The sequence below is a fragment of the Toxotes jaculatrix genome, chromosome 14, assembly GCF_017976425.1.
Source record: "Toxotes jaculatrix isolate fToxJac2 chromosome 14, fToxJac2.pri, whole genome shotgun sequence".
Taxonomy (NCBI): Eukaryota; Metazoa; Chordata; class Actinopteri; family Toxotidae; genus Toxotes; species Toxotes jaculatrix.
The window spans coordinates 17,232,364-17,253,548 of NC_054407.1; positions in this window are offsets into that span (position 1 = coordinate 17,232,364).

A 21,185-nucleotide genomic window follows, 5' to 3' on the forward strand; every position below is an offset into this window, starting at 1 on the left:
AGGAAATATAAACACAACAGCACAGAAATCCTCCCTGCACTCTCATCTGGATAGATGTTCACAAAGCTGAGGGTCACATCAACCACCACATTCATGCAAAGCGTTGCTTACAGTTATTATCTGTGAGGGTGATGGAGAAGGGATATGCGTGATGTTTGTCACAGAGTTGCAGCTTTGGAACAGAATAGGAATTCTGTCCAAAATAAGTGATCAAAAGCTGGAAAAAGAGGAAAAGAGATAGGACGGCCGAGACAGACGCAGACAGACAAAAGAGGGAGAATACAGATATCTTGATGGCTGTGCAGGGTTGAAAGTCCTCCCAAAGTAAACAATGCAAGCTAACCCAACAGCAGCAGCAGACTGCGGGCCCCAGGGCTGTTTGGCCATGGGGCAGCAGCACAGTATGGCCCAGTGGCTCCCTCAGGAGATGCCTGTTGATCTTTCCATGTTGCCTTTCAAAGGAGAGCACCGCTGGCCCTGCCTCCGGAAGAGATGGGATCTCTGACTCAGCCCTTTTGGGTTTCCTCGACAGACACGGGGGCACATTCTGGGAGAAAAAAACACTTGAAAACATGATAGCTGTGCTGCTTGTGGAGTCTTTTCAAGATCTGGAGTACCATCAAAAGCTCTCTAATGGAAAGTGTGTTTGTGCATAGAAACCTTTTATTGTTCTGTATTATTATTCTGTGATTTATTCGCCTTGTCAGATTCATAGAAAGCTAAACTATGCTTTCAAAGCTGTGTCTACAGAGCATTTGCCCTCTCAGTTAGCTCTAGTAAACATTGCCACAACCGTATAGGAAAGAATAAAGGCACCTCCTCCACCCTCGTCATGAACTCTCACAGTCTTACTCACAGGAAGTTTGTTACACACAAGGGGAACCTTCAGTTCAACCTAATAAGCAATGATGAGAAACTCAACCCCTCTCTCTCTAATAATAAAACAGAAGTAAGCAAGATCACTGCTGTCAAAAAACTAAATGACAGTGAAATGGCTACACACAGTGCAGAGATGACATCATATACTGCAGCTATGTATAGTCAGTGTTACTTATCACTGTAACAGTGGGAGTGTGTTCAGGGAAGGCTGGGTGTTGGAGCAAATGACACCTCCAACGGAGAAGAGTAAAAATCACAGGGTGGGACACAAGTCCTTGGCCTGACTCTGAATGAATGTGAGCGCGTCCGCGTATGCGTGTGTGTGTGCACGTACGTGAGTGTGTTGCAAAGGATTGCCAGGAAGTTGTCAGGAATGGGGGCTTAATGGGAGGAAATATTGAACGCTGAAAGTGGAGGAAAAGACGAAAGGAAAGAGCTTTGTTATGATGAAAAAGGAAAAGTTCCTTGACAAGCTACAGCCCTTTAACCTGAAAGTGAATCAGAAGCTACATCATGGGAAAAAGCAGTCAAACTCAAAATGTCATGTGCTGAATTACTTCTAACTCTTTCACTTGTTAAATTAAACAAATAGCTTCAGATGACATTTTTATATTAAAATAGTTGACGTGTTTCATTGCTGTTCTCATAAAATTCAGCTGTTAATATTAACAGGACAATGTGACAACATGCTGAATACCATGTGACCCTAGTGGCCAGCCATTTGAAATCTCTGAATATATAATGCCAAGAGGGCAATGTTGCAGTCAATGATAAAACTGACAATATCTCATTTTTATATATATATATTTTTGACATCACTGTGTGATAAAGTATCCAGATTGTCATGTATTTAATGTAATGGTTTAACCAAACACAAAAAGATGGTTATTTCATGGTTACTTTCCATAGACAGATTCTCAATTGCTGATCATGATTATCATCACAAGTATACAGTGGGTACGGAAAGTATTCAGACCCCCTTAAATTTTTCACTCTGTTATATTGCGGTCATTTGCTAGTTCATTTTTTTTCCTTCATTAATGTACACACAGCGCCCCATATTGACAGAGAAACACGAAATGGTTGAAATTTTTGCAGATTTATTAAAAAAGAAAAACTGAAATATCACACGGCGATAAGTATTCAGACCCTTTGCTGTGACCCTCATATATTTAACTCGGGTGCTGTCCATTTCTTCTGATCATCCTTGAGATGGTTCTACACCTTCATTGGAGTCCAGCTGTGTTTGATTACACTGATTGGACTTGATTAGGAAGGCCACACACCTGTCTATATAAGACCTTACAGCTCACAGTGCATGTCAGAGCAAATGAGAATCATGAGGTCAAAGGAACTGCCTGAAGAGCTCACAGACAGAATTGTGGCAAGGCACAGATCTGGCCAAGGTTACAAAAACTTTCTGCTGCACTTAAGGTTCCTAAGAGCACAGTGGCCTCCATAATCCTTAAATGGAAGACGCTTGGGACGACCAGAACCCTTCCTAGAGCTGGCCGTCCGGCCAAACTGAACAACTGGGGGAGAAGAGCCTTGGTGAGAAAGGTGAAGAAGAAGGCCTTAATTCTAAGCGGTATGTGTGGAGAAAACCAGGCACTGCTCATCACCTGTCCAATACAGTCCCAACAGTGAAGCATGGTGGTGGCAGCATCATGCTGTGGGGGTGCTTTTCAGCTGCAGGGACAGGACGACTGGTTGCAATCGAAGGAAAGATGAATGCGGCCAAGTACAGGGATATCCTGGACAAAGACCTTCTCCAGCGTGCTCAGGACCTCAGACTGGGCCGAAGGTTCACCTTCCAACAAGACAACGACCCTAAGCACACAGCTAAAATAACGAAGGAATGGCTTTAGGACAACTCTGTGACTGTTCTTGAATGGCCCAGCCAGAGCCCTGACTTAAAACCAATTGAGCATCTCTGGAGAAACCTGAAAATGGCTGTCCACCAATGTTTACCATCCAACCTGACAGAACTGGAGAGGATCTGCAAGGAGGAATGGCAGAAGATCCCCAAATCCAGGTGTGAAAAACTTGTTGCTTCATTCCCAAAAAGGCTCACGGCTGTATTAGCTCAAAAGGGTGCTTCTACTAAATACTGAGCAAAGGGTCTGAATACTTATGGCCGTGTGATAGTTCAGTTTTTCTTTTTTTAAAAAATCTGCAAAAAATTTCAACAATTTCGTGTTTCTCTGTCAATATGGGGTGCTGTGTGTACATTAATGAGGAAACAAATTAACTTAAATGATTTTAGCAAATGGCTGCAATATAACAAGGAGTGAAAATTTTAAGGGAGTCTGAATACTTTCCGTACACACTGTATATCCATAATGCCACATAAAATCACATATATTGTTAAAGAGTGTATATGAATCAGGGAACAACATTTAGATGTGCTAGTTACTCTGTTTGGGTGGTAATTAAGCAAAGCAGTTCTCCCTGAGGCTGAGTCCTGCAGACATTTTCTTTTTTACATTTACCCTACAATAGAAATTCTGAAACCCTCCTTTGTCAAACAACTAAAACTAGATGTCACAGAGAAATTACACATACGTGTATGTGTGAGAAAAAAACCTCTCGAATACGCCTGCTGCTGCAAGCGCGATAAATAAAGCTCTACTCTGACATGCAAACATTTAAGACAAATAAAACAGCGTCGGGATTAAACGCCTGTCCTGCTGCTGAAAAAGCTGCTCATGTTTTGTGTTTGTTCAATCTGTTGTTCCTCCTAAAGGCACAAACTGCTGGGAACTTTCTGCCACGACTAGTGTGCCAAACTTGCACTTAGGCACACACAAACACAAGGTCACTGTGAAGGACAGTTGTAGACAACTTGTTAAAAGTGTGTAAACATTTCTGTTCTATAATAAAGCAAAAACAAAATCGTTTTATCAGCTCGTGACAGAGAGTAGCAAAAATGGATTCCTATTTAACCATCACGAAAATATTATTATCGTTATGACAAACTCAGATGGCAGAGACATGTGGGTTGAGACACAGCTGTGTCAAAGAAAGTTTGAAAATGATAACTTAAAATAATATTACACAGATATTTATTATTGCGCCAAAAAAGGCCTGTCATTGTGGCCACGAAGTCATGTTGTTTCTCGGATCTTGTTACGGGTCAACGCTTCAGTAAACTCCCCCTCAACGGTAGAAACATTTCTTTTCATGCTGTGTATATTTGAAGGAACAAAGTCAGGTATGTAATGTCTGTCACAGGCCTGGAACAATTTGACTAACAAATCAGTCCCTGTTTCTAGACAATGCATTGCCAGTTTTTTTTTTTTTTTTTTTTTTTTTTTTTTCAGGTAAGAGCTCTGTTACTCTCTAATGGAAAAGTTATTTCATTACCAAGTCCTCTACCTTTGCCTAACAGGGTCTGGGCTTTGAAACTCAGCCACTAAATCATGTAACTCGTGTAAGTATTTTCGGCTGTCACGATCCAAGGAGTATGCTGAGGTTCTTGTGAGTTCATTTTAAGGTTACAGCTATCTCTCCTCTCGTACTAGCCCAACAGCCAGCCTTGCGTCCAAGGCGTTTTGAATTAAGTTCAGCGCGCTCGTGTATGGGAACCCGAGCTCACCGCCAAATGCAATACTTCCCGGAGTATTTCTGTCAGAACCCCGGCCTTTAAAAACAAAACACAGTGAAATCACAGCAGGCCTGTTTTAATCAATTAAACATATGTCAACAAGCAATATGCTAATCATTGTCTCGACAGGGAGAGCACATTCTCAGCTGGTGATGTATGGTTAGGAAGTCAATCAGGATTGTGAAAGGACTTACAGGCAAAACTGGGTTCAGTCTCTGTTTTTAGGAAAATGAGAAATATACTGCGCTGATTACATTTTGTGAAAATAAGTGGCATAAACGTATCCAGATTGTCTCAGTTCATCATTGCTTTACTTACATTGCTTTATCTTTGGTTGTTCAGATCTGGTGTGAAACAGATAAAGCAATAAAGTGAGTCAGAGACGGGTGATTTCCACGCTTGATCATGTGCAGCATGTTGCATGTTTGTGTTTTCGTGTCTGTGTTTGACTTGGATGAAGGCAGGAGGAAACCAGTCCTTCAGAATCTGTCGCTGAGCTCAAAGTCTCTGGGCTTCTAGAGAACACAGAGTCATAGCGTTAGTCATTTGGGTCAGAAGTGGGCTATGAATTTTGATGGGATTTTACCAGCCCCTCCTACCCAGAATGCAATGCAGCTTCTCAGACTCTAGGACCCACACTCTCTCAGAAAGAGGTATGCTTGTGTAAACACCATTTGGCTCCCTGAAGTCTTGAAATGCAATAAATTTTCATCTAGAGCTCAAGATAGCAGCAGAGCAACATATTGAGGACGGGGAATAAATTGCAGGATGCAGCAGCCTGACGGAGGAGACCAGTGAGGCTCCTCTCTTGTCTGCTGATTGGGCAGCTCTCCGCTGAGACCTCTTATGAACGCTCCTGATAACCAAATGAGCATCTAAAATAAATAACAGGCTGACGCAAGGCAGGCACCCAAACACAAGATACAGCCACCCATTAAATTCTCACCAGCCATTGTAGTTAAACTTTTCAGATTTTCTATCATACCCTACTTTCACTTTTTTCTTTCTTTTTTTTTTTTTTTTTTTTTTTTACAAATTAACCAAAGGAAGAAGGAAAAATTGGCACAACAGGGCAACAAGCACAAGCAGCCAAATGATCATAAAGGCTGTAAACAAACAGTTTAGTCCAATTTATTTTGAAGACAAAACAAAGGCATACGGTAAAATTACAACCCCCAGCTCTCCTCTAGAAGCATGAACAACAGCAGAGGGGAGATTCTTAAAGGGCTCTCAAAGGTGAATGCCACACTACTGATAAGGGTAACTGAGCTAGCACTACTGCTAGCGGGCTGATTTGCTTGCATGTTTACTGCAGCCTGTGTGAGCTATTTTTATTTTTTATTTATTTTTTTTTAAACAGATCACTGTGGCAGTGAGTTTATACATTGCTACAGATACATTTGAGCAGAACTTCTACTGTACAATAGCTGTTTTGCTTTCATTGTTTGATGTCCTTCTAGCCAGACCAGGGTCGGCAGGAGTCTTTTTGTTGGATCAAAGACCCACACCCCGAAGAACTAAAGAGAGAATTTGCTGAGAATAGTATTGAAATTACAATGCAATTAACTAGAAGTTAAGTTTGCATGGATATTCGCATTTTGGTGGGAACAAGCTACAATATTATATAACACAAATGGTTATATGCTGTAATTTTCCTTTTAACAGCGTCAGAAACAATCTGTGAAAAATCTGATGTGAACCCAGCCACTGAGCACAACAACAGAGCTGCTTCCTTGTGCTCCCCTGACCAGGCAGACCCTTTGGCTGAGACGTCCAATTAATTATAGACATGACTTTAAAACTTCCTGTTTTCCACTCCTTAATTAAGCCAATCTGCCCCGCTGTTCTAAAGAGAGGAAATACCTCAAAATAGTTCCCAGTTTCAGCACATTCAATTATTTTGTGCCCTAGTACAGATTGCATCAGTCGTGTTAATGCATGGATCAACAGTGTTTGATCACAGGGAAATTATGTCTGTCATTTCTTCCTGCTTCGCCCCCAAATAATGTGGGAATTGTGAGAAGAGTTGGTGCCCGAGATGGGCACTGCCCGTGCACGGATTAGCAACTACGTGCCCTCAGTCAGGCCCATCCAACATCAATCTCTGCCTGAGATGTTTATTATTACACTCATGTGGTGACTTATTCTGAGGAGGGAGAAAAAAAAAATTCCCTGATTTATGCCTCCACTGTTACCCTTTCCTGTCCTCATTTGTGAAAACAAAATTCCAGTGAATTCCTGCAGTATTAACACTAAGCAGTTATGAGGTCAAGCTTTCACTTACACTGCACAATTCAACTGGCCGGCCACAGAGCATGCATACAGGAGATATTGTCCTGTTTGGTCCAACTATAGCTTCACTATTGCCATGTAAGCTAAGTAAAGGAGTCTGCACATAAACTTACAAACTGACCTTGACAGCAGAAGCACTCCATATCTCTCTCTGCTGCTTTTTTTTTTCAGTTACACTAAATCTACAGCCAGTGCTCAAGTCAACTTGACTGTTATCATAAATGCACCACACTTGTTGAATACCTGCCAGTGTTTTTCAGAGGTGCCCTTTTCAACTCTGAACTGAAACTCACCTCCAGGCCTCACCCTCTGTGTTTTCACTGGAGAAACAGGAAAAAGGAGGAGAAAATGAAGACATATATACGTAGGTGCAAAACCAAGGCTGGAACATTTTAAAAGGGGGAATTCATGTGGATTGTTTCTTTAGAAAAATCTGGAATTGCCCTAATTTAAGAACAAAGTCCAGTGGGAAGTGACAAATTCTTTCATTAGACATAACAGGTGAATGCCAGCTATTGTTCTCTGCTGTCGGATCTTTCTGTCAGATCAGTGGGGAGAGGGGGATCTGTTGCGAGTGTCTGCACTGAAGCACAATACAAGAGAAATTACTGGAGTGAGATATGATACTTTCTATCTAGTAACATGTACTGTATGTAGGGTCATAAAATTTAATTTGCGAAAGTGCGTACTTAATTGATAATATAAAGTATCAATGATGAAATAGATCTTTATGATTCCTGCCCTGGGTGGTACTGACACTGTTCTGGCAGTTCTAACCAACCTACTTAAAGGATATGTATCCCTACAGAATGTGTTATATATACCTCTAGGTGTAGGTTAGCATAACATTGTGCTCACTGCTGTTATTGTAGACAGTGACAAAGATTCAACTGAATAACAGGTGTTACAAAAGTTCCAGTGAGGCCACAAAAAAATAAGCTCCCCAGATGGCTTTCAAAGATACCCAATCTCAACACAAACTGTCAAAAGATATTTGGATGTGTAAAGCTAAACAGGCTGACCCAGATGCCAGATGATCCACCTATGCCACCATGTACCATGTTCACGCTGAGTGCTGGTTTGTTTACAATGGGACATGACCTGACTTTCACAAATGAGAGGTCACGTAGACCTACCAAACTCAGCACATTCTCGATGGCAGTATAATATAACATGAATAAAAATGTGTTCAGCCTCAAGTGGCTGAATTCCTGTCATTGTCTGAAGGAAGGCTGAAGAAAGTCAAAAAAACACTTGATATAATTTGTTAATTTAAACAAAAAGGAGTCTGGCCTGCTTACTTGTGACTTATTTGGCAAGATTAACAGGATCCTGGGCTTGAATTCAGAGTGTTTCTTCCAAATTCAGCAATGTATGAGGACTGATCGGGAGTAAACGGATGCCTGATTTGGTGGACTGGCGGTATGACATCATCAAAGAGGACACCCAGGCAGGCCTACTAGCTGTCCTGCAAGAGGCCCCTCAATAAACAGGCTGGTTATCACATCACTAACATTTGTTTAACCCCTCTGCAGAAGGTGTTCCGTTAGAGAGTGTGCAGAGGAGGGAGCCGTTCCCAAATCTCTTTGGCTGACCCCGTTACCAACCTTAACTGATCTCGTAGGAGCTCACAAACACAAATATACAAGCCCGTGCAAAAAAAAAAAATCCCTTGAAAGATTCATACATTAAAACACTGTATAGACATACAGTTGCTGTTCTCTCTCTGCCATTAAGTGTTTCAGACTGCTCTCAAGACATTCCCCTACTCCCTTGAACTTCCCTACTCTCCATCTCCCACTTCATCCAGTCCTCCCAAGTTTGGCTGTCTCTCTGGGACAAAGGACTGAAAACATGACTTCAGCAGAGAGAAAGGTCGTCGGGTCAAAAAAATGAAAGGATGAGAGCATGAAAGGATGAGGGTACGCTCCTATCCTTGGATACCTCTCGCCCACCCCAACCCCAACCCCCCAGCGCCATTCCTTTCCCGTTTGCAATGAGACTGTGCACACAGCTCTCTCCCACACATCTCCACATCCCAGCGCCAGGCCCTGTGTTTTCTTAATTCATTACTTAAAGGAAAGAAATGTGGCCCATACCAAAATAAATACGGCTTTCTTGGATCAGACCATGTGTCATAGTGCGATAGCTCCTCTGAAAAGGCTGTTGTTTTAACCGGAGGAGGATGGAACTGTTTGGCTCTGCAGAGTGTCTGTCACTCTCTGCTCTCTTTCTCTGTCACACAGCACAGACCAGCAGCATGTAGCAGCCTTATCGCATGATTTAGGCCTAAATCCATTATTTTAAAGTGGGCCGGCTGCAGTCGCAACACTCAGTGGTAGAACCAGATTTACTGGGTGTCACTGTAGAGTTAATGGCCTGATACTGAGCATTTGGTTTGTAATCTTTATACAACAATTTAGCCTTTCAAGAGGCATGGCTATTGGGATGTCAAATTTAGCTTGGTGGTCAGTTCACTACTTTGGTCTGGACTTTGGTCATGGTTAACAATATAGCTGCTAAACAACAGCACATTAGTATTGTCAGTGTTAGCATGATCCCATCCTAGCATTACCATTTAGCTTAGTTCGTCACTGTGCAGCCTCGTGGAGCCTCTAACATGGCTGTAGACACAGATGGCAATAGTCACAGCATCCACCATTTTTCTTAGTCATTCCTCAGTATTTTATATAATTTGAAGCTTCAGTTTTAGTATTTATATTTGGAATATTTGTGTATTTAGGGACAGTTGTCCCTGGCATTTGTAAAAGTTTATTTAGTATGAAACACGTTATTTTTTGATGAATACGTTATTTGTTGATGAATATGACACAAACTTGAACTCACTCCACAAGGACCTTAGTCTAGAGTGCCTTTAAATTCAAAATATTTGCTTTCAGTTTACTTAAAATTGGCAAAAACATATAAAGATCCGGACTTGAGCAATTATTTTGTCCTATTTACAGTTTCCTGCTATTTGTTTCCGCAAAATCCAAGCACTTGTCATCAGGAATCTGTAGCTGTCTTCATGGAGCGTTCACTTCGGGTGAGGTCTGTTAAATGGCCAATTGAATGCTCTGTCAAGCAGAACCTTCCTGTGACCCTAACACATGCACACACACACACCACACACACACACACACACACACACACACACACACACACACACACACACACACACACACACACACACACACACACACACACACACACACATACACACACACACACGCATGCATGCACACACAAACATTTACTGCACTGGCATAGTCTAGCACAATCCTTTGCCAGAACATCAATAGTTTGTTTATAATTAGCCCTGGCACCTCTTGACTACTTAGAGAGAGTGATTGTTTTTGAAAATGGCCCCTGGGGTCCTGTTGACTGATTGGCCTGAGGTGGTTGGGTGGGATGGGGGGGGTTGCAGTTGCAGAAGAGGGTCTGTTGCTGGCCCACAGTTGTGAGCTGCATTCCTCTCAAGCTGCTCTGGACCCTGATCTGACAGCCACTCCGATAATATCCCAGTCAGATAGAGTCGCAGGGCCGGCGAGTCTGAGCCCTGTTCTGAATCACTCAATTAGTGCAGGAGGAGGAGGAGGAGGTGGAGGAGAAGGGATCTGAAATATCTTTGTTCTCCAAAACCCACACTAGCGAAACACAGATCAATACACAAAAACAGTGTGAGCTCAATTAATAGCAGCAGTGTTTATGCAGAGAAATGCAAGGTGTAAATACAGTTTGTGTGGTCTTGTGGCTGACTCGCTGTTGGCGGGAAGAGGTGTGACTGTGCTTGTGTGTGTTTGTGCTGACTCTCTTACTGTTTATAGAGAGTAACATCACCTCCTAACTTTACCTCACACGAGTGCCAAGACCTGCAAAATAGAAACATCATCCAAATATGAATTTAAAAACACCTGCCCCTGCATCTGCGTGACAGGAATACATGAAACGATGCAAAGAGAAGCTGACTGCATTTTAAAAAGATGTATAATATCCCATCAACATGGTTTGTCATCTGTTCAGAGATTCAAGGATTTAATAGCTGATTCAGTTTTCTTTTATAACATATGTCCTCTTCTTGCAGTTTTGGCATTTCTATTCATTTCATTCATTTCCATTGCTTATAACAACATTGTACTCACCCAAGTAACTGCTGAGATCTGGAGACGTGGTGACAGAGCAATAACAAAGTTCAAAGGTCTGAACTGAGCTGTACGGCACTGAACAGACGAGAAACATTCGCAATGAAAAGATCAGATAAGTTGTAAACAAGATGGAAGGTTTAGCCAGATCATCAAAAAATTAAAGGTAAAACCGAAAATGAGTGCTCCTCTAATGTCAGTGATAATCTCTCATTGTGCAGGAAAACTGTGTGCACACAACTACAGCAGGTACGGTAGGGCTAAGTTGAACCAGGAAGTTTGAACCACTATAAAGGATGTTTAAAACTGACAGTTTTTTGATATTTATTTTTGATTTGCTTTTGTGTCATCTGTTTGCAAATGTTATCTTAAGTTTCAGAGCAATGAACTGTCTTGACCACTGTAAAAATAATTGCTGAGTTGTAATAAGATTTTACAGACTGGATTTTAAAATTTTATACAGAGGTATACAGTGCACGTGTGACCAAAACGAGGCACAAAAATTAAAAGACAATGTAATGAAGGACAATTTGGAGAGATGTAACAGCTGGGCAAAGGAATCAAGAATGAACAAGTGATTTTTTAAAAAAAGCAAAGAATTCAATTTCCGGAATTGTATGAAACATGCTGGAGAGCTGTGGGAACAAAAAGCTATGTTACATTTCTGTTGTGTTAGTCTGCACATTCTTGTGTTTTTGCCATCACAGGCAATTTATATTGATACACGATACGGTTCACGTGCTTCACATATAACATGTATAAGTTACTGTTGTGGAGACTTCATGTTCTCTTGCATGTTAGACAAATAAGTTACAGGAACAGCGTCTCAACATGACTGCCTATGTCAGACCCACGGATTACTCAGCCAATCCTTTGATAAATATGTCTTGTCCACTTCATTGCGTGACGAGCAGCAGCGGAGCGTGTTGAATCATTTTTCATCTGGCTCATTGGGACTATTTGGTTTTAAAGAGCAGAGTTTGGTTTCAGCTGAGGTGAAGGAGGTTGAATGGCAAAAGTAAAAGCTCCGCTCAGCGTTATTCTTCTTTTTGGATGATCTTCTCCATCCCTGTTCGAACTGGCCTCAGCCTGCGACTGACCCCTCACCTCCGGCTGACCCTGTTACCTGCAGACACCCTCAGTGACTGCCTTTGATGTGGTGTTTACTCTTGTGTACAGTAGGGGTTAATCACACACCTTGAGAGAGCAACGTGGAATTCCATACAATGGGTCCACTGGCCTGTGTTGTCTGAGGGCTAAAAGAGGGATTAGAGATTAAAAGGCAGCCAGTGTGTGAGGTAAACAGCAGAGAACAATATTTTACCTACTCCACATTTAGTTAGCGGATGTTGATGTCACTCAACTCTCTTTCCACTTGATGTTGAGTTTTGACTGAAAGGCTGGAGGCTGCCAGGACTGTGTGTGTTCAGTTTGTTCTCTCCTTGTTTTCACTTTTGATCTGGAATTTCCTGTAGTTCCTGTAGTAGATATAAAATAGAGGCAAAATAGTGGACATTTTAGACTCAAATGCACATGGCCAACATATGGGCCTATTTTACATTACTAGTTTTTTTTAAAATGATTGTTTGTTACAGCTGCAAGAGTTAGAGTGGCTGACCTTAATGACAGATATTGTCTCATGTGAATTTATTTTAGCTAAAGGTGTTGGTGGTGGGAATAAAAATATATATATTGTATTATATTTTATTCAATAAGCTCCAGCTGCCGGTTTTGCGTGTTTTACGGTTATCAGCCATTTATGGTAACCTTTTATCCAAATTAAACAAAGATGTATTTCAGTGAAACCTAGGACAGTTCAGCCATTACCACAGCAAATATGCGGCATTTGTTACACTAATGTTCCTCGCTCAGTCTCAGAAGAGTTTTGGGGGACAAAACAACTTTAACATCATTGATCTTCTAATCTGGGAAGTGACCCAACATTTTTCTAATATTCATTCAATCTCTTCACTTTGTTGCAAAACTTGCTTCTGCTGAAAGACAAGCTCTTAAGAACAAAAAATATATTCCCTGGACCGATGAGTACCGTGTAAAGGAATGGCGCGTTAATTGTAACAAGACACTCCCTCAAGAACATGGTCATTCACATGCTAATTGAACCTGAAGTACATGAGTTATGGTGTAGCAGTTTCTCATAAAAAGCACCATTAATTTTTGTGACAGCAGAAAACAAACCAAACTAACAATGTCTGCACATGTTGAATGGTGAGAGAAGGGCTGATGAAAGAAGATTCATAGTTAATCAGTGCACATCTTGACGCAGACCACCAGCAGTGATGGAGGAAGCACTCAGATCCTTTAGTTAAGTTAAAACAGTCATACTAAAACATGAAAATATTTAATTACAAGTAAAGATATATTTTAAATTTTACTTTAAGGAAAAGTATGAACCACAAAATCTATTTGAAGTATCAAAAGGAAAAGTACCTAATGTGCAGAATGTCTTCCAGTGACAGGTCCCTCCATCCCATGAAACAAGTGAGGAACATCTGAGTCTGAAAAAACACACACACAAATTAAAGCTTTCATGCAACACTGACAGCAGCATAGTGATGACGAATCATACTCTGACCAGTAGACTTTCAAAGTGAGTCTCCCCTGAATAACAGCTTCTCAGATGTTGTGCAATGCAACAGGATATTCATGCAAATGCGGTGGGGGTGTGCCTGCACGCAACATCACATCTGTCATTGTTTCTTTTAGACCACAACACCTGATGAGCAACGTCACTGGCTTTGTCACCTCCACATGGTCCACTGAACTGGACTAATCTGCCTCTGTGACCTACAACAAGTCTCTTCCTCTTTTTGTGTACAATAGTTTAAAAAAATATTACTGTAAATACAAGACTTTTTTGGACTCACTGTCTTGGATGGTGCTGGATGACCTGTTTGTATGGTATCATTTTCAGCCTTGCGATTCCCTGCTGACTTCAGTTGTTTGGAGGTTTCTAAAGCTGAGATCAGACCTGGCCGCTGTATCAGATTAGGTGATCACTGTGTCATAAATTGTAACTGTTATTTGGCTCAGAGACATGGCAGGCTACGTGTTGGACCCTGACCCATCATAGCTCGCCATCTATCACAACTTGTATGACTTGTATAGGTGAACGAGAAGCAGGGGCCAGGGACGGATTTCACTTTTCCACCTCACATCACCATCAACAAGGAATCTTTACAAATGCAAACAAGGATTTATGAATCAGTGTTTGGGTTTGAACTACTCCTTTAAACCCTTGCGTGTTGGACGCCATTAATCAGAAAAAAGGTGATAAATGATCAGTAAGTAACAAAACCGGTCTCCTTATTAATACAATTAACAATTAATACAATTAACAGGTTTGATCGTTTCATCGTTTACGTGTATTTCCCAGAATGTCGAACGTCACCTTTAAAAAAGGTTGATTCAGTCAGCTACTTCAAACTAGAAAGAGCTTAATTTTTTACTGAGTTATGAGTGAAGATGGTGATGCTCCGAAGTTGCCACAAATTTGCTTTTTTTCTGGAAAGCGAGCAAAAAGAAGAGGAGTAAGCGTACCGAAAGACATGAAGCCTCTGGTTTCAGTGGGAATTTCTAATGAGATTTCTTAGAAGAGGTGTCAGTAGGAGTCAGATTTGTCTGTGAACAGGCCTGGTTGCTCTTTGCACAATGTCTTCATCCCTCCCTCCCACTGGAATCTGATGACAAACTAGGTTTAACCTCCCAGCTATGAGGAGCTGGGTTCAGCTTCTTATTGCTCTGTGTGGAGGAGTTGCTTGTCTGGTGAGAGATGAATTCTAGTGGTAGGTTATGATTCAGGGCGGAAGGAGGTATGGATTTATGCTCCTTCCAGCATGCTGTGATTTGAGTCACAAGCACCTTTAGTCATACTCCAACAGATAGGGGCATGTAAGTGACTCTGGAATTTAAAATGTGATTAGAATGGGAAACAAAAACTCTGTAATTCTCAAATATAGATGTGTGACTTAAATCTATACGGAGGTGACACTTTTCAAATGTATGATTTGTCATGATGTGTAATCAAATGGAGTAAACATCTTTTTGGGCAAAGTGTCAAAGTTATATTATCATTGTAGAGTCGTGCAGTTTAAGTGCAAATTGTTTTGAAAAGTCTACAGTGAATTGCCTCTGAACAATAATGCAAATTGCATTTAGACTATTGATTGGCAAATCAAGCAAGTGTGAGAATGTGCTTGTAGATTTTTATACCATACAGAAATGAATAGAAACTGGATGCCTGAAACTGCCATGCTGAAAAAGTAGAGTCAAGTTTTCAAAAACACCTTACTGCAAACTGCAAAGCTTAAATCATCATTATTTGTGTTTACAGAGCTCTGGCCACTGGTTTGCTGGCTAATTCTAAATGACGCTGGCCAGTGCACGCTGGTTTAAATATAGTCTCAGGAGGAGATAATAACGAGTGAAAGCTCAATTATCTGTACTTCAAAGCAACCAAATTGTCAATACTTCCCTGTGGCATTTCAAGTTGTGCCAGTTCTTTCATCTCTGCCCATGGTCCTTAAGGGCCAGGCACTTAGATGGAGTCAGGAAGTTATTGGTACAGCTTGGCATTCTGGGGTGAAAGAGGTGAAGCACTGCATAATATACAGAAACAATCATCTTTGTTGGAGCATATATTCAACTAGGCTGTGTTTCTGTACTTTATGATCTAGTGGTGTGTCTTTGTCAGAGGCACCTTTCCTCTCAGCTTCACTGACTCCTTGAATTAATGACTTGAGACAAGAAGAAATCCTGTTGTATATTATCCCTAGTGTTGCAAAGCCCTGACAATTCAAAAACTTAAGTAGCTTTCTCTTATAGTCTCCACTTGGTGCCACCAGCTACACTTTCACATGACAAATCATTCACATTTCCAGCCTAGGTGTTTCCTCTGAAACCATTTCACAGACAAAAGAAACCAAAAAGTGCTGATGTGGCATGAAGGATGATGTTTTCGTAAGTGGTTCGGCGTCTCTGTCACAAAGCCTTCCACACACCACCATCCATTATCTTTTCGTGGGACAGGGGAAGTTATCTTGGGGACCTATTGTGTGCCTGGTGGAGTTTTGACTGTGTGTGTAAGTGTGTTTGTGACACCTCTGTGGTGCATACAGGAGGTGTCGAGGAGCCCAGGGCTGGAGCCTCGGATCCCAGAGGAAAGTCTTGGCTCCAGGGGGCCTGTCCTCCCCTCTGGCCCCTGCTGGGCTGCAAGGGAAGCCAGGCGTGGAGACAGTAGGATTGGGAGGGGGGGGGGGGGGTCTGCATGGAAGCAAATGAGCAGAGGAGGTGCTGGGCCGGCCGCTTGCCCTCTCACTGACAGGATCTGGTCAATGTCCTGCCGCGTAGGGTCGCGGCCCAGCTTACGCACACAAACTTATCTCCAGTGCATCTGCCGGGCCGCCTGCGCAGTCAGGCTGTCTCCATTGCGGGCCACGAGCGTTTTCCTGCTGGGGGTGAGAGGAGGATGGTGGGAGGAAGGGAGAAGGGTGGGGGAGATGCAGGGGGGAGAGAGGAGCATGAGGCAGGGAGGGATGGGAGGGGGCTCAATGTGAAATTGCCCCTGCAGAGGCCTGCCAAGTCGCTGAACTATATGGAAAACACGAGCCGCCTCCAGGGTAACAGGACCACTTCTGAATTTCTATAAACAAAAATAGCTCTGATGTCTGGCTACGACCTCTCTGTTCTCTGGCCCTCGTCGCTCTCTGCATGTCTGTCACATTCAAATTCCCACACTAAGACCAAGCTCATGTTCAAACCTAAACAACCCTCAAGAACAACTTCATTTACTGTTGTGCAGAGAAAAAAAAGATCGCAGAAATTTAATAATTGCATGGAGCTGAGCGTATTTATCATTCCTTCCCTTCTCTCAGATGGAGATGACCTCTTGGTGACCAATTGTGAGGACCTCAGTCGAGGTCCCTTTGGTGAGCCATTTCATCATTTAAACAGTACGGGTTCCAATTCTCATGACCTAATGCATTGTAGAATGCCTGAAATCTGCTGCTTGTGTTTTCTCTTCTCTCCCTCAACCCTTTCTCATCAACAGCAGCAGGGATCCATAACAGGAAGAAGTAGTTGACAATGCTGAGCTGTTGGGACAAGGTGTGGAGCTAGCTGTCAAGACAGGACTGAAACTTGTGTTCTCAGAAAAACTTTTTAAACATCAAGAATACAGCATTTGCAATTTTTTTAAATCTTTATTTTTGCCCTTGCTTCATAGTTGACAGACTAGACGGAGACAGGAGAGACAGAAAAAGGAGTTTGACACGTAACAAATGTCCTCAGCAGAAAACAAAGTGGGGACGTTGCATGAAAGTTTCATGGGATGCATCTGAACAGCTAGGCGACCAAGACAACCCATCATTTACAAGATTAGCTGTGGTTTATTATCCCCTTCTATTGGTTATCATAACATTGCTCTTTCCAAAATAATTGCTCAAAACTGGCAACATTGGTGCAGAAAATAAGGAGTATGAAAAGATGGGAGATAATTGCACGGGTTGTAAACAAGCCACCAGTTTAGCCAGAACAAGCACCAGTACAACTGAAAGTGAACCAACCCATAACACTGGTAATCATAATTCCTCACTGAACATGGAAACTGTATGTAAACCGTATGTTCACAATTATGGCAAGTACGCAAGGTCAAAGTTGAACCATGAAGTTGGTCTGTGACTTGGTCTGTTATGATGGATGTTTACAGTGATAATGTGGGCAACAAATGTATCATTTGCCTTTGTTTCCTCTAGCAAATAACTTTGGGTAGCCTGTTGTGGACTGCGAACTCCCGTCTCCTACATGAAGGTCTCGCCTGGCTACATGCCCATCCACCAACTTTTGCACAATGTCACCATGTTACCAGATTTCAGCAATGGCCTTGGTGGGAACAATGTTAACATGACCAAAACTGAAAAAAGTAAATCCGAGTTGAAAAGGAGAATTATCCTTTAAAGCAGAAAAAAACATCTGAAAAATTCTTCGGAAAATCGTATTTTTCAGATCAATCCTCGGGCCTAACAGAGAAACAAATCAAAATTGACCTATCTGGCTTCCATAGCTTTATATTCCTCTGTGGTCTTTGGGTCAGTTACCTTCTAGGGTAACGTTTCACATTTTGGCTGTAAAACAGTATTATTCCCCCTGTACTAGTCCCAAGACCTGCAATAGATCCCCCAAGTCCTACATGACAGCACACCTGACACTGACACATGCACACCTATAAACCTTACCCGCACAACTCCCCTCATCTGCTACTCATTGGTTGCACTGTTAAAGCAGGACCTTTAACACAAAGGTAAAACCCTGCGATGGGTGTTTACAAGGCAAAGTTTAGCCATGTGACCTCCAGCTTTAAAACTGTTTGACAGTGACTTAAGGAGGAAGGGAGCAGCAGGGTGACGGCTTGATTATGGCGTACTGCTCTTCAACCTTTAAACGTTCTTGACGTAAAGAAGTAAACATTGCAGTAAAATGGTAGAAGTGTGAGTTGAGCCACATGTTTTGGATGCAAAACCTCTCTGATTTCACTGACTGAACTGTGAAGCAAGTGGGAAGTATAGCATGAATGAGAAAGACATGGATTAATCCTCCAATTACAAATTCAGTTTGGAGAGTTTAGGCAACTGTTTTAGCCTTACAATGTTGTTAGGATGGAGGAAGAAGGGGGAGAAATACAGAGCAGAGAAGAGAGACGGCCTCCTTAATGTACATTCTGTTCTGCTTTGGCTGTGATTCACAAGGTTGCCTGTCTAGTGTGTGTGTGTGTGTGTGTCGGTGCCAGGCACAGCGTCTCTTCTGGCTCACACAGTGTTGACCCTGCCCTGTACTCTCCTCCTACTATGGGCGAGGCTCGGTGGTGCAGCACGTAGCAACACTGTGCTAATACTGATATGTGCATACACAGATAGGCGTGTACGCTCGCAGGTCAACAGACAGACACACACACACACACAAACATACACGTCTACACACACTCAGAGAATAAAGACGGTGATATCTGCTCATTGCACAAAGACATTCAAAGTTCAGAATTTGTAGAAGTGAATTTTGCTTTGCAGTGTTTATTTCTGCAAAATGGCTGCTTTTAGCGTGCAGTAAAAGGATCAGTTGCAGTCTTTCATCATCCTCACTGTTATCTATGGGCTTGACAATGGCTAGTAGGCTGCCAATCAAAACAGCATAGTAGCTTTATTAATGATGAGGTGTATAAAAAGTCGGCACAGGTCACATTTTATTTTTTACTTTATAGTTATTATGGATTGACTGCTTTAGAGGAACAGAAGAATTCAAATAAAAGTCTTTTCTTCCCCTTCATCCCACTCCTCCATTAACATCACCCAACACTCTCCACTACTGATTTTATAAGTGAGACAAATATCCCCACGTGAAATGAATTGCAAAGTATGTGAAGGTACATTCCTGCAAACCCTGATTTAAAGCTTTTTTGTCCAAGTTTGGGTCTTAGCTCGTTTAAAACCTCCTTTTTCACATGAGAGAGACCACTTCGTCCTAGTTACAGCGCCTGATCGTATCTTCCTACCAGTACCACTTTATGTCTCTCACCCACTCAATTCCAAATGAATACAAATGAGTGTTTTCATTGTGAGACAGAACGAAAACAGAAAAGTATGTTACCAAAAACACTGGCTAATACTCATCTAAAAGAAAAACAAAGTAGGAAATTCTTGCAAAAAAAAAAGGCCAAATTCATGGCTGCATTTGGCTAATGTGCAAACTACGAGCTGGTAAACAAAGGAAAGATGAGGAAGAGCCAACCCTTCACAGAAAAGTGAGACACATGGTTAATAATTAATGTTCACATTGTAATGCATTTGAAATTCTACACATTCATGTTATGGCATTTAGCTGTGAATTATCCAAAGCATCTTAGAATAAGGGCAACAGTGAAACAGGCCTACATTCCTAGACTAAAAACATTACAAAGTGACTGATAGGAAGGAGAGCAAAGGTCAAAGCAACAGGAACAAGTCACTGGATGTGACACAAATTTGTAAAAAGTGGCTCAAATTTTCATGTACAAGATTAAGTACAGATCCCAATTTACTATTTAAAAGGAAATATGAAAAAATAACTGACCTAATGTTCCCAAAAAGTGATTTCGTCACTACAGTGGAATCCTAAAAGATGCCAGGAACATGTCAGAAATATAAAGGAGGTTTTGAATCACTTTAACCCTGCCTGCCTCACGGTCTGACAGAAAGTATGTGCTAATATAGTGCTAGATGATACTGATCATCATTTACAACAACGCATACATGCGGAGATATCTACTATAAAATCACGTTAACAGATAATGTATCAATCATGGTGGACAATCATGATATGAGTATCAGCTAGCTAACTGCTAACTGCTACTACAGATTTACTGTCTTCTTCTGGGTCATACTATGATGTGAAGGTTGTCTCAGAGTAAATCTCTCAGTGCAGGACCTGGGCTGACCCTCAGAGTTAGCCTTTGTTTGGCAGACGCCTTGGCCCCCTTTAATCTTGTGAAGAGATAAATCCTTTGATGGACCTGGCCTGCATCAGTTGAAAGTGCTGCCCAGCCATCTCCATATATCAACATAATACGGCATGTTTGATGTTGGGGGGCTGCGGCACGCGGGTGGGCTCTTTCTCCACGACCTATAACAGAGTCATCAATTCCAGGCCACAACCGCAGACCCCACCACCTCTCCAAGCCTCCTGTCCGCCTCCCTCCTCTTCCACCCCACCCCCCTACTCCTCTGAACGCGTACCCGACCACAACATCCAGCCCTGCCCTCTTGACCACAGAGCACTAACACTCAGCCGGGATAAGCATATCTGTCTCTGTCAGGCACAAACAGGTAGACTCGGAGACGACAACCTTTCGACACACAGACACATATTCCTTAATCAGTACAATCACCCTTTGGAGGAAGAGTGCAACATTTTGGGAAATTCCAAGAAGTCACTGCACCGGGCCAAGAAATCACCCCTTGTAAAACCACAATGCCTAATTTTCACACTTTTTTGTGAGGATTAAATAAACAAGATACAACATCAACAAAAAATTAGTGAGCTTTAGAGGTGGTGAAAGGCGGATTATGTTACCTTTGGGCCAGGCTAGCTTTGTCGCCTTGTTTCCAGCCTTTGTGCTGAGCTAAGATAACCGGCTGCTGGCTCCAGCTACAAATTTAATGGATAGATATGAGAGTGGTGTCAATCTTCTCATGTATCTCTGGGCAAGAAAGCAAGTGTAT